Raw genomic sequence first — 16,038 nt, forward strand, 5'->3', positions numbered from 1 at the left:
ACTGGCTCAAATGTAAAAGCACATTTAATTTTCTGGCATTACCAAACTGTATTTATGCTCTAATCTCATTCTTTGACATGTAGCTCTCAAAGAATGAGATCAGTATATTCTCTAACACTATATACAAAAGTAAACCGAAAAGGGATTAAAGACCTAGCTATAAGAGTGGAAACCATAAAACTTTTGAAGATAATATGAGCAGAACACCCTTTGATATAAATCATAGCAATAGTTTTTTGGATCTGTCTCCTAAAGCTAGGAAAATAAAAGCAAATTAAAGTTAAAAGCTTTTGGACAGCAAAGGAAACCATCAACAATATGAAAAGTCAACCTACTATATGGGAGAAAATATTTGCCAAAGATATAACCAATAAGGGGTTAATATCCAAAATATATAAACAGTTGATATAACAGGTTAAAAAAAATCAAGAAAAAGATGGGCAGAAGACTTAAATACACATTTTTCTAAAGAAGACAAACAGCTGGTAAGAGGCACATGAAAAGATGTTCAACATCGTTAATCGTCAAATGAATGCAAATTGAAACCACAATGAGGTATTATCTTATGCCTATCAGAAGGGCTCTAAGCCAAAAGGAACAGAAGTAACAAATGTTGGTGAGCATGTGGACATGATTTGTACACTGTTGTTGGGAATGTCAATTGGTGCAGCCACCATGGATAACAGTAAGGAGGGTCCTCAAAATCTAAAACCAGAACTAACACATGACCCAGCATTCGCACTCCCGGGTGTATATCTGAAAAAAAAAAAAAAATAATAACCCACTAATTTGGATGGTCTCCGTAAGGTACCTGATGCTTTTCTGAGTCTAAGGGTTTCCACTACTCGTCTCCCCTTCCCTTCCAGCCTCATCTACTCTCTGCCAGTGACCCCACCCCAGTCCAACCTTCCTGTTTATTAAGAAGGCACCTGTGACTGGCAGAGCCAGTATGAGATGAAGAGATAGTACTTCCCAGCCACCAGATAATCAGGAGTTTTGGCTGGACCTTTGAGCACACACTGAGACAGTGAGGAGTCAGACAAAATGCACAGACTGTGGCCCTGAAATGGATTAATAAGGAACTTAGTGAGGTGGCCAGGGACCCTCCAGCACAATATTCTACAGGTCCAGTTGGGGATGATACATTTCATTGGCAAACCACAATTACGAAAAAGAGTGGCAGACCCTGTTGAGGCAGTGTATTCTCTCTTACAATTCATTTCCCTAAAAACTACCTGTTCACACTACCTAAGGGTGCTTTTGCAACAGAATTTGTCATCCAGACATGAACACTAATGGCAACACTCAGTTCACTACTCTAAGATCACTGTGGTCTCTTGCTTTCATGATTTCTGAATTTCCGGTATCCATTTATTCACTGCTACATGATCAGAACCCAGATGATAGCCTCCCCAGTGCCAGAGGTTGCATAGATCTATAAAACAGAAATAAGTAGAAAAGAATTTTTCAGAAATGTACTCAGAAGTATGCCATGTGATGTTACCTTAAAGTCAGAATAACCTGCATTAAAGCTTGAATAAACTGTCAGTTCAGTTCAGCTGCTAAGTCATGTCCAACTCTTTGCGACCCCATGAATTGTAGCATGCCAGGCCTCCCTGTCCATCACCAACTCCCGCAGTTCACTCAAACTCACATCCATCGAGTCGGTGATGCCATCCAGCCATCTCATCCTCTGTCCTCTCCTTCTCCTCCTGCCCCCAATCCCTCCCAGCATCAGAGTTTTTTCCAATGAGTCAACTCTTCGCATGAGGTGGCCAAAGTATTGGAGTTTCAGCTTTAGCATCACTCCTTTCAAAGAAATCCCAGGGCTGATCTCCTTCAGAATGGACTGGTTGGATCTCCTTGCAGTCCAAGGGACTCTCAAGAGTCTTCTCCAACAACACAGTTCAAAAGCATCAATTCTTCAGTGCTCAACTTACTTTATTGCTGCTAAAAATGAAAAAAATAATCCACTAATTTGAAAAGATCCACACAAACATGTGTAATATCATATATGAAACGAGTTGCCAGTCCAGGTTCAATGCACGATACTGGATGCTTGGGGCTGGTGCACTGGGACAACCCAGAGAGATGGTGTGGGGAGGGAGGAGGGAGGAGGGTTCAGGATGGGGAGCACATGTATACCTGTGGCAGATTCGTTTTGATGTTTGGCAAAACTAATACAGTGTTTCAGGTTTAAAAATAAAATAAAATTGAAAAAAGAAAAAGAAAAGAAAAGATCCACACATACACAATGGAATATTACTCAGTCATAAAAAAGAATGAACTTTTGCCATTTTCAAGAACATGGATTGATGGGAAGGCATTATGTTAACTGAAATATTTGAGAGAGAGGAAGACAAATGCTGTATAATACCATTTATATGGAGAGTTAAAAAATAAAACCGACTAGGGAGATGAAGCAGACGGACAGATACAGAGAACAAGCTAGTAGTGTTTACCAGGGGAGAGCAGCAAGGGGGAGGGTAAGGGCAGGGATAGAAGATTAAGAGGTGCAAACTCATATGTATAAAATAGATAAGCTATAAGGATATATTGCAAAACAAAGGGGATATAGCCAAAATTGTATAACAACTATAAATGGAACATAACATTTACAAATTGTGAATCACTTTGTTGTGTCCCTGAAACATAGAATATTGTACATCAGCTATGAAAATAAACTGAAAGTGCTAGTTGCTCAGTCTTGTTCAACTCTTTTTGACCCTAAGGACGGTAGCCCGCCAGGCTCCTCTATCGATGGAGTTCTCCAAGTAAGAATTACCCACTGGAGTGGGTAACCATTCCCTTCAACAGGGGATCTTCCTGACTAAGTGATCAAACCCAGGTCTCCTACATTGCAGGCAGATTCTTTGCCATCTGAGCCACCAGGGAAGCCCACAACAACTATAGCTCGCTTTAAAAACATATATATTCTCTCAGGAACTTTCACATATACAATACAATATTATTAACTATGTGCTTCCCTGGTGGCTCAGTGGTAAACAATCTGCCTGTTGATGCAGGAGATGCGGGTTCAATTCCTGGGTTGGGAAGAGGCCCTGGAGGAGGACACGGCAACCCAATCCAGTATTCTTGCATGGAAAATTCCCTAGACAGAGGAGGCTGACAAGCTACAATCCATGGGGTTGCAGAGAGTAGGAAACCACTTGGCGACTTAACAACAGCAATGATTAACTACAGTCACGATGCTGTACATTATATCCCTGCTGCTGTTGCTGCTGCTACGTCGCTTCAGTCGTGTCTGACTCTGTGTGACCCCATAGACGGCAGCCCACCAGGCTCCCCCGTCCCTGGGATTCTCCAGGAAAGAACACTAGGGCTTATTATTTTGTAAGTGAAAGTTGTGAATGTTTATGCCATTTGGTCATTTACACCCATTTCACCCATCCTCCAACCCCTTCTTGTGGCAACCGCCAATCTGCAACATGATGGACCTAGAGATCATCATTCTGACTGAAGTGACTCAGACAGAGAAGGAGAAGTATTATATGACGTATCTTAGATGTATAATTTAAGAAGAGATGATACAAATGAATTGAACTACAAAATAGAAAGACTTACAGTTTCAGAGAACAAATTTATGCTTGCCGCTGGGGAAGGATGTGGGACAGAGATAGGGGATTTCCGATGGACATGTACACACTGCTATATTTAAAATGGATAAGCAACAAGGATGTACCGTGTAACACAGGGAACTCTGCTTAGTATTATGTGGCAGTATTGATGGAGGTTTGGGGGAGAGTGGATACGTGTATATGTATGGCTGAGTCCCTTCACTGTTCACCTGAAAACTGTCACAATATTGTTAATTTGCTATACCCCAACACAAAATAAAAAAGCTAAAATTTTACAAACACTGTGCCTGCAGTGCAAGGGCCGTGAGTTCAAACCCTGGTTGGCGATTTAAGATCCCATGTGCCACACAGCAAACCAATCAACAAAATATCATCACAGAAAAAAGTGATGGGGATCCATGAAAGAAATAATTGATAAGCTAGATTTCATTCCCTTAAACTTCTGCTCTATAAAAATACACCAAGAGAACAAGAAGATGAGCCATAGTCTGGGAGAAAATATTTGCAAAAGACATATCTGATAAAGGCTTTAATCTAAAATATACAAAGAACTCTTAATATTAATAAGAAGAAAACATGTAATAAAAAAATGGACAAAAGAGAGGAATAGATACCTCACCCAGGAAGATACAGAGATGGCAAACAAGCATATGGAAAGATGCTCCACATCATATATCATTAGGGAACTGCAAATAAAAAAAACAAGCAGCTACCACGACATCCCTTTCAGAATGGCCAGATTTCAAAGGACTGACAACGCCAAATGCTGGTAAGGACGTGAATCCACAAGAACTCTCATTCCTCAGTGGTGGTGGTGACGCAAAAGGGTAGAGCGACTTTGGAAGACAATTTGCAAGTTTATTAGTAAACTATACATATTCAACACTGCTGGTAGGAATATAAATTGGTACAGCCAATTTGCAGGGAAAACAGTATAGCAGTTCCTCAAAAAACCAAAAATAACTCATAATACTTTCCACATTCCACTCCTATCCAAAGGAACTGAAATCAGGACCTCGAAGAGAGCTCTGCACTCCCATGTTCATTGCAGCACTACTCACAATGGCCAAGAAAGGGAAGCAGCCTAGGTGTCCAGTGACAGATGAATGGATTAAAAAAAGATGCAAAATATACATATAATGGAACACCATTCAGCCTTAAAAAGAAGCTAACCTCTCCAGTTATGACAGCGTGCATAAACCTAGAGGACCTTCTGCTACAGTGAAATAAGCCAGACACACAAGGACAAATACTGCATGTCATTTATATGAATAATCTAAAATGGTCAAAGTCACAAAAACAGAGTAGAGTGGTGGTAGCCATGGTCTATGGGAGGGTGAATGAGAAGGAATTGTAGACTTAAAAAACATTCACAGTGTATGCATGAAACAGGGTGCTCATGGCTGGTGCACTGGGATGAGCCTGAGAGATGGGATGGGGAGGGAGGCAGGAGGGGGGTCAGGAAAGGGAACAATGTACACTCATGGCTGATTCATGTCAATGTATGGCAAAAGCCACTATAATATTGTAAAGTAATTAGCCTCCAATTAAAATAAATAAATTAAAAAAAAACAAAAAAACATTCATGGCCTAAAAGCTGACAGGTATGTTCTCTTTGGTAAAAACGTTTAGGACTTCAAGCCAGGAGGCAGCGTCTTGAATAACCCTTAGAGAACTGCTCCAAAGAAGGGAGGGGAGGAGCCAGGTTACATAGAAGTTTTGTAACAAAGGGCAGGTAGTCTGAATATCAAAAGATTATGATAAATGAAGGAAAACCAGATAACCCTGGTTAAGGAATTTAGCCCTTTTCCATATATGGAAAGATGCAAGAATCGGGGCTCACTGAAATCATTCCTTTGATATGAACTTCACATATCTGGGGCCCGTATCCTGTATTTTTACATCCTGTGTTCCCTCAGGGTTCACCATCCGTGGTGGCTGCAACTGTCGATAACTGACAGTGTTTATTCACTGATACAGCAGGCAGTATTCCAATTTTCAGTATTAATCAAAAGTTACAAAGTTTAATTATACAAAATGGATAAGTTCTAGGGATCTACTATATAATATACAGCTTATAGCTAAAAATACTATATTGTACACTCTCTAAGACGTCAAATCTTATGGCAAGTGTTCTTATCCCAGACACAAAACATAAAGGGTGAGAAGGCATCTGTCAAAATGGCCATCATCAAAAAGTCTATAAACAATAAATGCTGGAGAGGGTGTGGAGAAAAGGGAACTCTCTTGCATTGTTGTTGGTGGGACTGTAAATTGATACAGCCTCTATGGAGAAGAGTATGAAGTTTACCTAAAAATTAGGACTAAAACTACCACGTGACCCAACCATCCCACTACTGGGCATAAACCCTTAGGAAACCATAACTGAATAAGACACATGTACTCCAATGTTCATTGCAGCACTATTTACAACAGATAGGACAGAGAAGCAACCTAGATGTCCATTGCCGAATGGATAAAGCAGCTCTGGTTCATGTATACAATGAAATACTACTCAGCCATAAAAAAGACCGTATTTGAGTGAGTTCCAATGTAGTGGGTGAACCTAGGGCCTATTATACAGAGTGAAGAAAGTCAGAAAGAGAAATATAAACATCGTATCCTGACACATATACATGGAATCTAGGAGACAGCATTGATGAATGTATTTGCAGGGCAGGATGGAGATGCAGACGTAGAGGACAGACTTGGTGACACAGGGGTGGACGAGAGGGAGGGACAAACCGAGAGTAATACTGAAACATACACATTACCATATGGAACATCGACAGCCAATGGGGATTTGCTGTGTGATGCAGGGAGCTCAAAATGGTGCTCTGTGATAACCTAGACGGGTGGGGAGGAGTGGGAGGTGGGGGGATGTTCAAGGGGGAGGGGACATATGTATACCTATGGCAGACTCATGTTTATGTATGGCAGAAACCAACACGATATTGTAAAGCAACTAAACTCCAATAAAAAATAAACTTAAAAAAGGATGAGAGGGAAATTTTGGAGGTAATGGATATGTTTATGGCATAAACTGTGGTGGTCATTTCACAGGAGTAGACTTATCTCCAAACTCATCAATAAATAAATCAGAAAAATACTGGTTAGCAAGGGAAACTAGCATATTCCAGTTAAAAGTATGCCACTGAAGGTCACCATGAGGTAGACATCCTCAGTGAATGTAACAGAAAGCTCCAAAATGTTTTAAGGGCCCCGAACTTACCTATCTCTAACTTGTCCTTTTTCATAAACCACTCTTACTTTCATTTATTTAACCACCCACAAGTATCTATTCCTTCCTTATTGTTTGCCAAATTACAGTCAAGATAACTTGATTTCAATTATTCTTATATTTTTAGTGGCGTGGGCTCTGGCACCCCCACCCTGAGGGCAGAGTGCACCAGTCCAGCGGCTTCAAGGCATCATCTAACCTCAGGGGAGTGTCACCCAGATTTCTGGGAAACTCCACAGACAGAAGACAACATGAATAAACCATCTAATCTGCACAGGGTTTCCCTGTACTGGAATAAGGGCACAGGACACATTCCATGCCAGCTTCACATGATGTCTCTCTGATTTACTCACAATCCCAAAGCACAGGGAGATTCAGAAAATATTGCAGGTTTGGGTCTCAACCCCCAAAGGAAATTCCATATCACAATTGAGTCATACGAATTTTTGGGTTTCCCAGTGCTTTCATAAAATTTATGTTTATACTGTACTATAGGTTATTAAGTGGGCAATAGCATTATGCCTCAGAACAATATAGATATCTTAAATAGAAACACCTCTTTGCTAAAAGAAAAAAGATGCTAACCATTATCTGAGCCTTCACTGAGTCCATCATTTTTGCTGCCGAGGGTGTGAACATTGCAAGAGGTATCAAAACGTGACACACAGACATGAAGTGAGCAAAGGTGATGGAAACATGGAGCCGAAAGACTTGCTGGAAGCAAGGTTGACTGACACACTTTTAATTTGGTCAAGAAAAAGAATAAACAAAAGAAAAGCAGTACCTGTGAAATACAATAAAGCAACGTGCAACAGAGTGAAGTGTGCCTGTGACTGTTAAAGGCAGTTTCCCATCCCAGGCTTTGTCTTTAAACTATGCGGCCCACCATGTGAGAACCTGGTCCCTGGTCACGATTACCACAGCCTCATCCAGCCCACCATGCACTCAACTTATAATTACTTCCCACCGAAAGACTTACACTTTCCCGAGGCCCACCACTACCTTGCATCAGGGAATTCACATTTGACTGCTGTCATGTCACCATTTCCTTTACATGACAGTTGCTTCTCGACTCTATAATTTTATGGTCAGTGCCTAGATCTTTTTTCTCAGCTCTCCAAGTACTAGCATGGAGTCTTCTATGAGCAGAGGCTCAATTACTGTTTAGGGAATAAATGAGCCTGTGAGCATGAGGATGAATTTCTTAGAATTTAATTTTACATTTTTGAATTAACGAAGCCTACATGGTTACTTATAATTCTGTAAAACACAGACTACAAAAGATGAGGAAACAAAATACCATCCATCTTACTTTCCCTCTATTTCTGAACCCCACGTATTGCACTGCTTAATTTTTTCATATTGTCAAGGAAATAACATATTTTAATGCCTTGTTATCTTGCACCAGCTGACTAAATAAGAGTGAAGCTTTCCCATTTGTTTTACACAACAGAAAAACTCTTATCCTTAAGACCGATAAACAACAATAAGTCTGACTGATGTCATTCGTACACTTAGAATATAAGCTTTCATTGAGGAGCAACCTTTGAAAAGTAGCAAGAACATAAAAACACAGATTTATCTCTAAATTCCTCATACAGAACACAAACCCCAAGGAATCATACACTGTGCACCCTCTGGGATGCCCAGTTCTATACTACTTATAGAACACTGAATGCTATCTTCAGCCACAAAGTACAGAATTTGGCTCAGCTTCATTAGGTGTGGGAAGAACTGCTGGAGGAACACTGGGATATGTGCTGGCTTGGACCCTCTCTTCCTCACCTCTCAAAGCTGTGATACCCAGGATCTCTGATAGCTGACAGAAGGGGTGGGGTTGGGGGAGGGGGAAGAAGTCTGGCGGGGTGTTCTACAGTCCTCATTCAGAGTCCCAATCTTCATATCTCTCAGAGTCTGACACTCCTCCCTTTCCCCAACTATGTCCACAAGCCTCCAAAGTTTCACCTCTTAGAGTTCAGCAGGGGAGAAGTCCGGGAATTGAGCGCATGGGTGCCGCTTTGTGTCGCCATCTTTACTGCCCCATGCCTCGTTCGCACTCGGCGCTCTCCTGGTGACTGGAGTTAGGGCCTAGGTTTCCTTCATTTACAGAATCAAGTAATCGCTTATCTTACAGAATGTCTTAGATCACGATGTACCGAAGAAATCGGCCTAAGAGAGTTGTAGGAACCTTCCCCTGCCGATCACAGAGATGAGACTTTGGGAGTTATCTTTGTTACCGGACGGGGGAATGATCCCTTGAGTCCACATTCAGGTCCTCACCTTGCTTTCAGATCAGTCCTGGGAATCCACTCTTAGCCACACGAACGCGCTGAACATCAGTCCAAGCTCTTCGCCACCAGCACGGAAGTTTTGCAGAGACACTTTCGGCTATGGCTGCCCTGTGCACAATCTCTGAGGGATGATGGAAGGGGCGGGGCTGTGTGGGGACCCCGTCGTTCAGTGTTCAGCGGTCCCTGGGTCACCGCTTAGGGTCCTCACCATGCCGTCTGTCAGAGCCCGGAACCATTTGCACTACGAACTTGAGTCCTGCCCCCAAACGAAGCCCTCACCTCTCCGAGTCCCTAGTGGGGAATCAGGGCACTTCTCTGTGCATCTCTCCTTGACAGGAGCAGTGCCACTCCATTAGTCTTCCTCCATGGTGGGAGAGACCCTCTCATCAGCACTGATGGTCCTCATCTTCCCAGTGGTGATGGCCAAGATGCCACCCTCCTAAGAACTGGGGTTCCATCCATTCCCTCGCTGAGACCAGACAGAAATGAAGAGGCTTCTCATCCCTATAACTCTGCCTGGAGCCTCTAGGGTTAGGAATAGGGGCAGGGGTATGTAAAGCCTCCTCATTTGTGGGTCTAGTGATACTTCTTTCTTCACTCAGGGACCTCACCATGGTCCTGGCCAGTCCTGGGACCTGACCCTCCAACCTGAGATTCTCCCTCTACTGAACTGAGGCCATTCTTCTTAGACTGAGACTTTGACCTCACAGAGAACTACAAGGCTTATAAGAGGGCATGTCCTGTCTGGGCATTCTAAGCCTGAGAGCAAGTTTGGGCAGGTCTCTCAATGACCTGTATTTTATGGTGGTTGCTCTCCAGTCCCCACTTACGGGGGCCCAAATTTTCTCTATCTCTTGGATTAAAGGATTCCTGGGGAACACCACATCCCAGTAAACTCTTGAGCAGTGTCCCTAATGCAAACCTTACAGTTTCATGTCCCAGACTGGACCTGAGATGGAGAAAATAACACAGAAGGCACGGGGTAGAATGGGGTGTGCTCCCAGAGAAAAATGCTGCTTCCATCCTTTTCAAAAGCCAGAGTCAGTCTCTTTTCATGACTGGTTTTAATTGATTGACAGGCATACTTTTCAAACATTCTACTGCATGTAATCATGCATCACAAATACTGTGTTTCATTGCAAACTGAAAGTTTATGGTAACCATGCATTGAACATGTCTATGGCATCATTTCCCAACATCATGTATTCACTTGGGGTCCCTGTTCCACATAGTGTTAATTCTTTAAATATTTTAAACTCTTTCCTTATTTTATTTCTTATGGTGCTCTGATCAGTGGTCTTTGTTACTATTGTAACTGTCTTACATTTGTAAATTAAGCTATGTGCATTTTTTAGACATCTTCTAGTAAGTGTACAATAGGATTAACAACTTTTATAAGCACTGGGAATCCCCCAAATTCCTACTGATTTACTCTATTGCCATTTTCACTTTACTGCAGTGATCTAGAACCCAAGTCACCATATCTGAGATATGAGTACAATTCTAAAGGAAAAAAGTGATCCAAGATGGTTTTGTGCTATTCTGATTGAGGTTATTGGACACTGCACAGAGAGACGAACTTACTGTCCCTATCATCTGTTTCTCTTCTTTATTCCTGTCATTTATTGATGTAGCCCTCAAGGCTTTGTGCCTGAAGAAGTGTTTTGGAATATATCCACAATCCTTGCTTTTATCCCAAGATACATTTGAGTGTTAAGGAACACAAGTTCTGCTTTAGGGCAAGAGGAGTATAACAGCGTCGGATCTAGAGGAATTCAGAGAGGAATCTAATTCCAGGCCTATCAGTCGCTAGTGTTCCCCAGCAAGGGCTTACTGCCTGATGCACCTAGAAGCCAATACTATGGAACGGGCTTTTGAGAGACAAACTTTAATCCAAGGTGGACTAGCAAGAAGACAGAAGTGGGGCTCTCATATCTGTCTCCTCAATCCAGAGTTTGAGGTAAAATGAAAGGGTTTAGGGGAACTGCAAACTTAGAAGCTAATTGGCTAGTCTTGAATTAGTTCATGTAAGCTATTCATGCTGCTAGAAGCCTGATTTTCCATATTGAAGGACTTCACAGTTCTCCCCTGGCAACATTCCTACTCTGAGAGTTCCACAGACTGAACCCTCTTGGTTCTGCAGTCATCCTGGAAACATAGGCTCCTTTTTGGCACATGCATAGTGCTGCCTCTAAAAATAACTCAAGGTATGATTAATCAACAACCTGTTTTAAGGAGGCAAAACCAGTTTAAACTGGTCAATGCTTTATGCGTCAATCCCACCATTTCTCCTTGTACATTCTTCAAGCTTGTGGGAAATCATCCTCGATTTGGTTAATGAGTCTCAAATTCTGTAGAAAATGATAATCCCAGGTCCCAGAGTTTTCTACCACCAGGACTGGAGTGTTACATAAGCACTGACAAGGTTGGATTAATTGGTATTTAAGAAAGGTGATTATCAGAGGCTTAGTTTCCTTCACATGTCTCTTTTCAGGCTATTGCTTGAAGTTTGGCGTTTTGGTGCCTGGATGGAATTTATTACTATTGGGTCATCTGTCTTGGCTCTTCCTGGCCACTCCTCAGCCCAAACTGAGCTCTGCAGTTGACTGACCAATTTCTTCCACTGTAGTGCTGAAAATAGTTTACCTTTTGGCCAGCAAACAGAGCCTGGACCAACTGTCTTTAACCAATGCTTGCTGCCTCTTCCCAGCCTTCATGGATAGAAGTTGACGTCAACCAGCACTCTTATCAGGAGCTTGAGGTCTCCCTGGAAAGCCATTGCATTCGTGGGAGCTGTAGGAAAGCCTTCAGGGCTTCTCTATCTGTGGCTCAGAGCACTTTGTTCCTCTCTAGGAAGAAAATGGGCAAACTTGAGGCATTGCCCCTTAATTTAGGACCCATTCCATCTCCTAGTTTGGTTTCTGGAAAGCGCTGGCTGTATGAGTTCCCTGGAGAAACCACTGAGAAGAATGGACAGTCTCAAGGTGACCAGCTTGGATCTGAGGGTTCACTTAAAGAACCCTGAAAAGTTTTCCATTATTATATGTGGTTGTCAAACTGTAGCTTGAAAGGCACACATGCTACCCAGCTTCCAAGGAATCTGTCCCACCAGTTCCAAGACCGCAGCCCATTTGGTCACAGGCTCCTAATATTTCTGCCCCGCCAAGTGCTGAGGGCATGCTTGTCTACTGAGCAGAGTCCTATAGAAGTTCAGTCTCTGTCTCAGTCTCCACGTAGAAGAACTTACCTAGTGAGTAGGAGGCTGAGAGAGCGATTGCATCGCATTGAAGAAAGTGAAAGAGGAAGCTGTCTTAGACTCAGGTAGCAATTCAGGAGCACACACATTCAAACACCGATATCCTCACTTCCTTTCTGAGCATGCTGGGGTTTAATCTGTCTGGTAGATGACCAAAATACATTACCCCTCCAGCAGAGATAACCGACAAGCAAATCTAGATGTCTGGGCAATTTCCAGGGGAAATACATTCACTCCAAGGCCTCTATGTAGCCCATGGCCTTTAAGACCATAACCAATGGCTATTTTTCCTGGTAAAATTTCATTTTTAACATCACACATGCACAAATATATAAAAGTAGTTCAGTACTACCTCCCGCTATTCCGGCTGATATACAATAGGACTGGACTTTTTAGTGAGGAAACACCAGAATGTCCCCTATTGTATGAAATTCCTTAGCCGGCAGGTTCTTTACCATCTGAACCAATGGGGGAAGCCCAAAGACATTGCATCCCTAGTACTGATTTATCTTATAACTGGAAGTGTGACGTTTTTACTTCCTTCATCTGATTTTTTCTCTTTATTTTTATTTTATTTTATTTTTTAACTTTACAATATTGTATTGGTTTTGCCATATATCAACATGAATCTGCCACAGGTATACACGTGTTTCCCTTCCTGAACCCTCCTCCCTCCCTCCCCGTACCATCCCTCTGGGTCATCCCAGTGCACCAGCCCCAAGCATCCTATATGGTGCATCGAAACAAGGAAAATTTTTTTTCTTTTCTTTTATATCTATATAAGATGACGGATGTTCCCTAAACTTACTGTGGCAATCATTTCATTGTGTGTGTAAGTCAAATCATTGTGCTGTACACCTTAGGCTTACCCAGTGCTGTAAGTCAATTATATTGCAATAAAACTGGAAGGAGAAAAAAAAAAAAAAAGAAATTCCTTAGCCAGATTAGGGTGCATTCTTCTGTGTGTGGAGGGGAGACTTTTCCTGCTTTATATTCCCTCATCTTACATTTATGCTCACACCACAAGAAGGTAATCAGGGCTGGTTTCATTAAGAATACACTCGTGTCGAGCTCCAAGTATCATAAGAGACTACTATAAACAACTATATGCAAATAAAATGGACAATCTAGAAGAAATGCACAGATTCTTAGAGAGGTACAGCCTTTCAAGACTAAACAAGAAAGAACTAGAGAACGTGAGTAGACAGATCACAAGTACTGAAACAGTGATTTAAAATTTTCCAATAAAATGTCCAGGATCAGGTGGCTTCTCGGATAATTCTATCCAACACTTAGAGATTCTATCAACCTCTTCCAAAAAGAATTACAGAGGGAGGAACACTCAAGCTCATTCTATGAGGCCACCATCACCCTGAGAGCAAAACCAGACAGAGAAGCACACACGAAAACAAACAAACAAAAAAATGACAGGCCAATGTCACTGAAAAACACAGATGGAAAAATCCTCAACAAAATACTAGCGAACCAAAAAAGACAGTCTCTTCAATAAGTGGTGCCTTGAAAACTGGACAGTTACATGTAAAATAATGAATGTAGAACATTCTCTAACACCATACACAAAAATAAACTCAAAATGGATCAAAGACTGAAATGTAAACCCAGATTCTATAAAACCCTCAGAGGAAAACCTAGGCAGAACACTGTTTGACATAAGTTGCAGCAGTATTTTTTTGTTTTAGTAAAATGGTTTTTGATCCACCTCCTGGAGTAATTAAAATAAAAACAAAAACAAACAGGTGACCCTTAATGAAAGTCAAAAGCTTCCACAGGCAAAAGACACCAAAAACAAAAAGACGACTCACAGAATGAGAGGAAATATTTGCAAACAAAGCAAACAACAGCGCAATAATCTCCAAAATATATAAATAGCTCATGCACCTCTGTGTCAAATAAACAATCCCATAAAAAGTAGGCAGAGTGTATAAACAAACATTCCTTCAAAGAAGACATACAGATGACCAAAAAGCATATGCAAAGATGCTCAACATCACTAATTATCAGAAACATGCAAATGAAAAGTACAATGAGGTATCACCTCACACCAGCCAGAATGGTCATCATCCCCAGATCTGCAAACAACAATGATGGAGTGTGGAAAAAAGGGAACACTGTTGCACTCTCATTGGGAATGCAAATTGACACAGTCACTATGGGGAATATTATGGAAGTTCCTTGAAAAATGAAAAATAGAGTTAGCATATGATTTTCCAATCCCACTCCTGGTACATATCCAGAGAAAACCATGATTCATAAATATACATGCACTCCAATCTTCATTGCAGAGCTATATATATTAGCGAAGATACGGAAGTAACCTAAATGTCTATCAACAGAGGAATGAATAAAGCAAATGTCGTAAATATATACAATGGAATATTATTCAGCCATAAAAAGAATTAATCAATGACATGTGCAGCAACATGGATGGACATAGGGAACGTCATACTAAGTAAAGTAAGACAGAGAAAGACAAATATCATATGTTATCACTCGTAAGTGGAATCTAATTTTTAAAAAATGACACAAATGAACTTGCTTCCCTGGTGGCTCAGCTAGTAAAGAATCTACCTGCAATGTGGGAGACCTGGCTTTGATCCCGGGGTTGGGAAGACCCCCTGGAGAAGGGAACGGCTACCCACTCCAGTATCCTGGCCTGGAGAATTCTATATAGGCCATGGGGTTGTAAAGAGTCAGATAAGACAGCGGCTTTCATTTCACTTCACAAATAAACTCATTTACAAAATAGAAACCAACTTATGGATATCGAAAACAAGCTTATGATTACCACTGGAGACATGCTGGGGGAGGGACACTTTAGGCGCCTGAGATAAACATACACGACTGTTGTGTCTGACTCTTCATGACTCCGTGGACTGTAGTCCACCAGGACCCTCCATCCATGGAATTTTCCAGGTCAGAATACTGGAGTGAGTTGTGATTTCCTGCTCTAGGGGATCTTCCTGACCCAGGGACCCAGGGACTGAACCCACTTCTCTTGTGTCTCCTGCATTGGCAGGTGAATTTTTACCACTGTGCCACTTGGAAAGCCCACATCTACAACTAATATATATATATAATAGCAATAACCCCAAAGCACCTACTGTATAACACAGGGAACTCTACTCAATAATCTGTAGTAATCTGTATGACAAAAGACTCTGAAAATGAGTGAATATGTGAATGTATAACTGAATCACCTGAAACTAACACAACATTTTAAATTAATTATACTCAGTAAAACGCAATAGAAAAATCATACTACCATAATATCCAGCAATCTGACTCCTGAACATATATCCTGAGAAAATCATAATTCGAAAATGGAACAATCACCCCAATGTAAATTGCAGCAATATTTACAATACCCAAGACAAGGGAGCAACCTAAATGTCCATCAACAGAGGAGTAGATAAACATGTGTTCCAGAAATACAAAGGAATATTACTCAGCCATAGGAAAGAATGCCATTTGCAGCAACATGGATGGACCTAGGGATTGTCATACTAAGTGAAGTAAGTCAAAGACAAATATATCCTTCATATGTGGAGTCTAATTTTAAAAAGTGATAAAATGAACTTAATACAAGACAGAAAACTTACCGATCCTGAAAACGAACTTATGGGTACTAAA

The sequence above is a fragment of the Bubalus kerabau genome, chromosome X, assembly GCF_029407905.1.
Source record: "Bubalus kerabau isolate K-KA32 ecotype Philippines breed swamp buffalo chromosome X, PCC_UOA_SB_1v2, whole genome shotgun sequence".
Classification (NCBI taxonomy): Eukaryota; Metazoa; Chordata; class Mammalia; order Artiodactyla; family Bovidae; genus Bubalus; species Bubalus kerabau.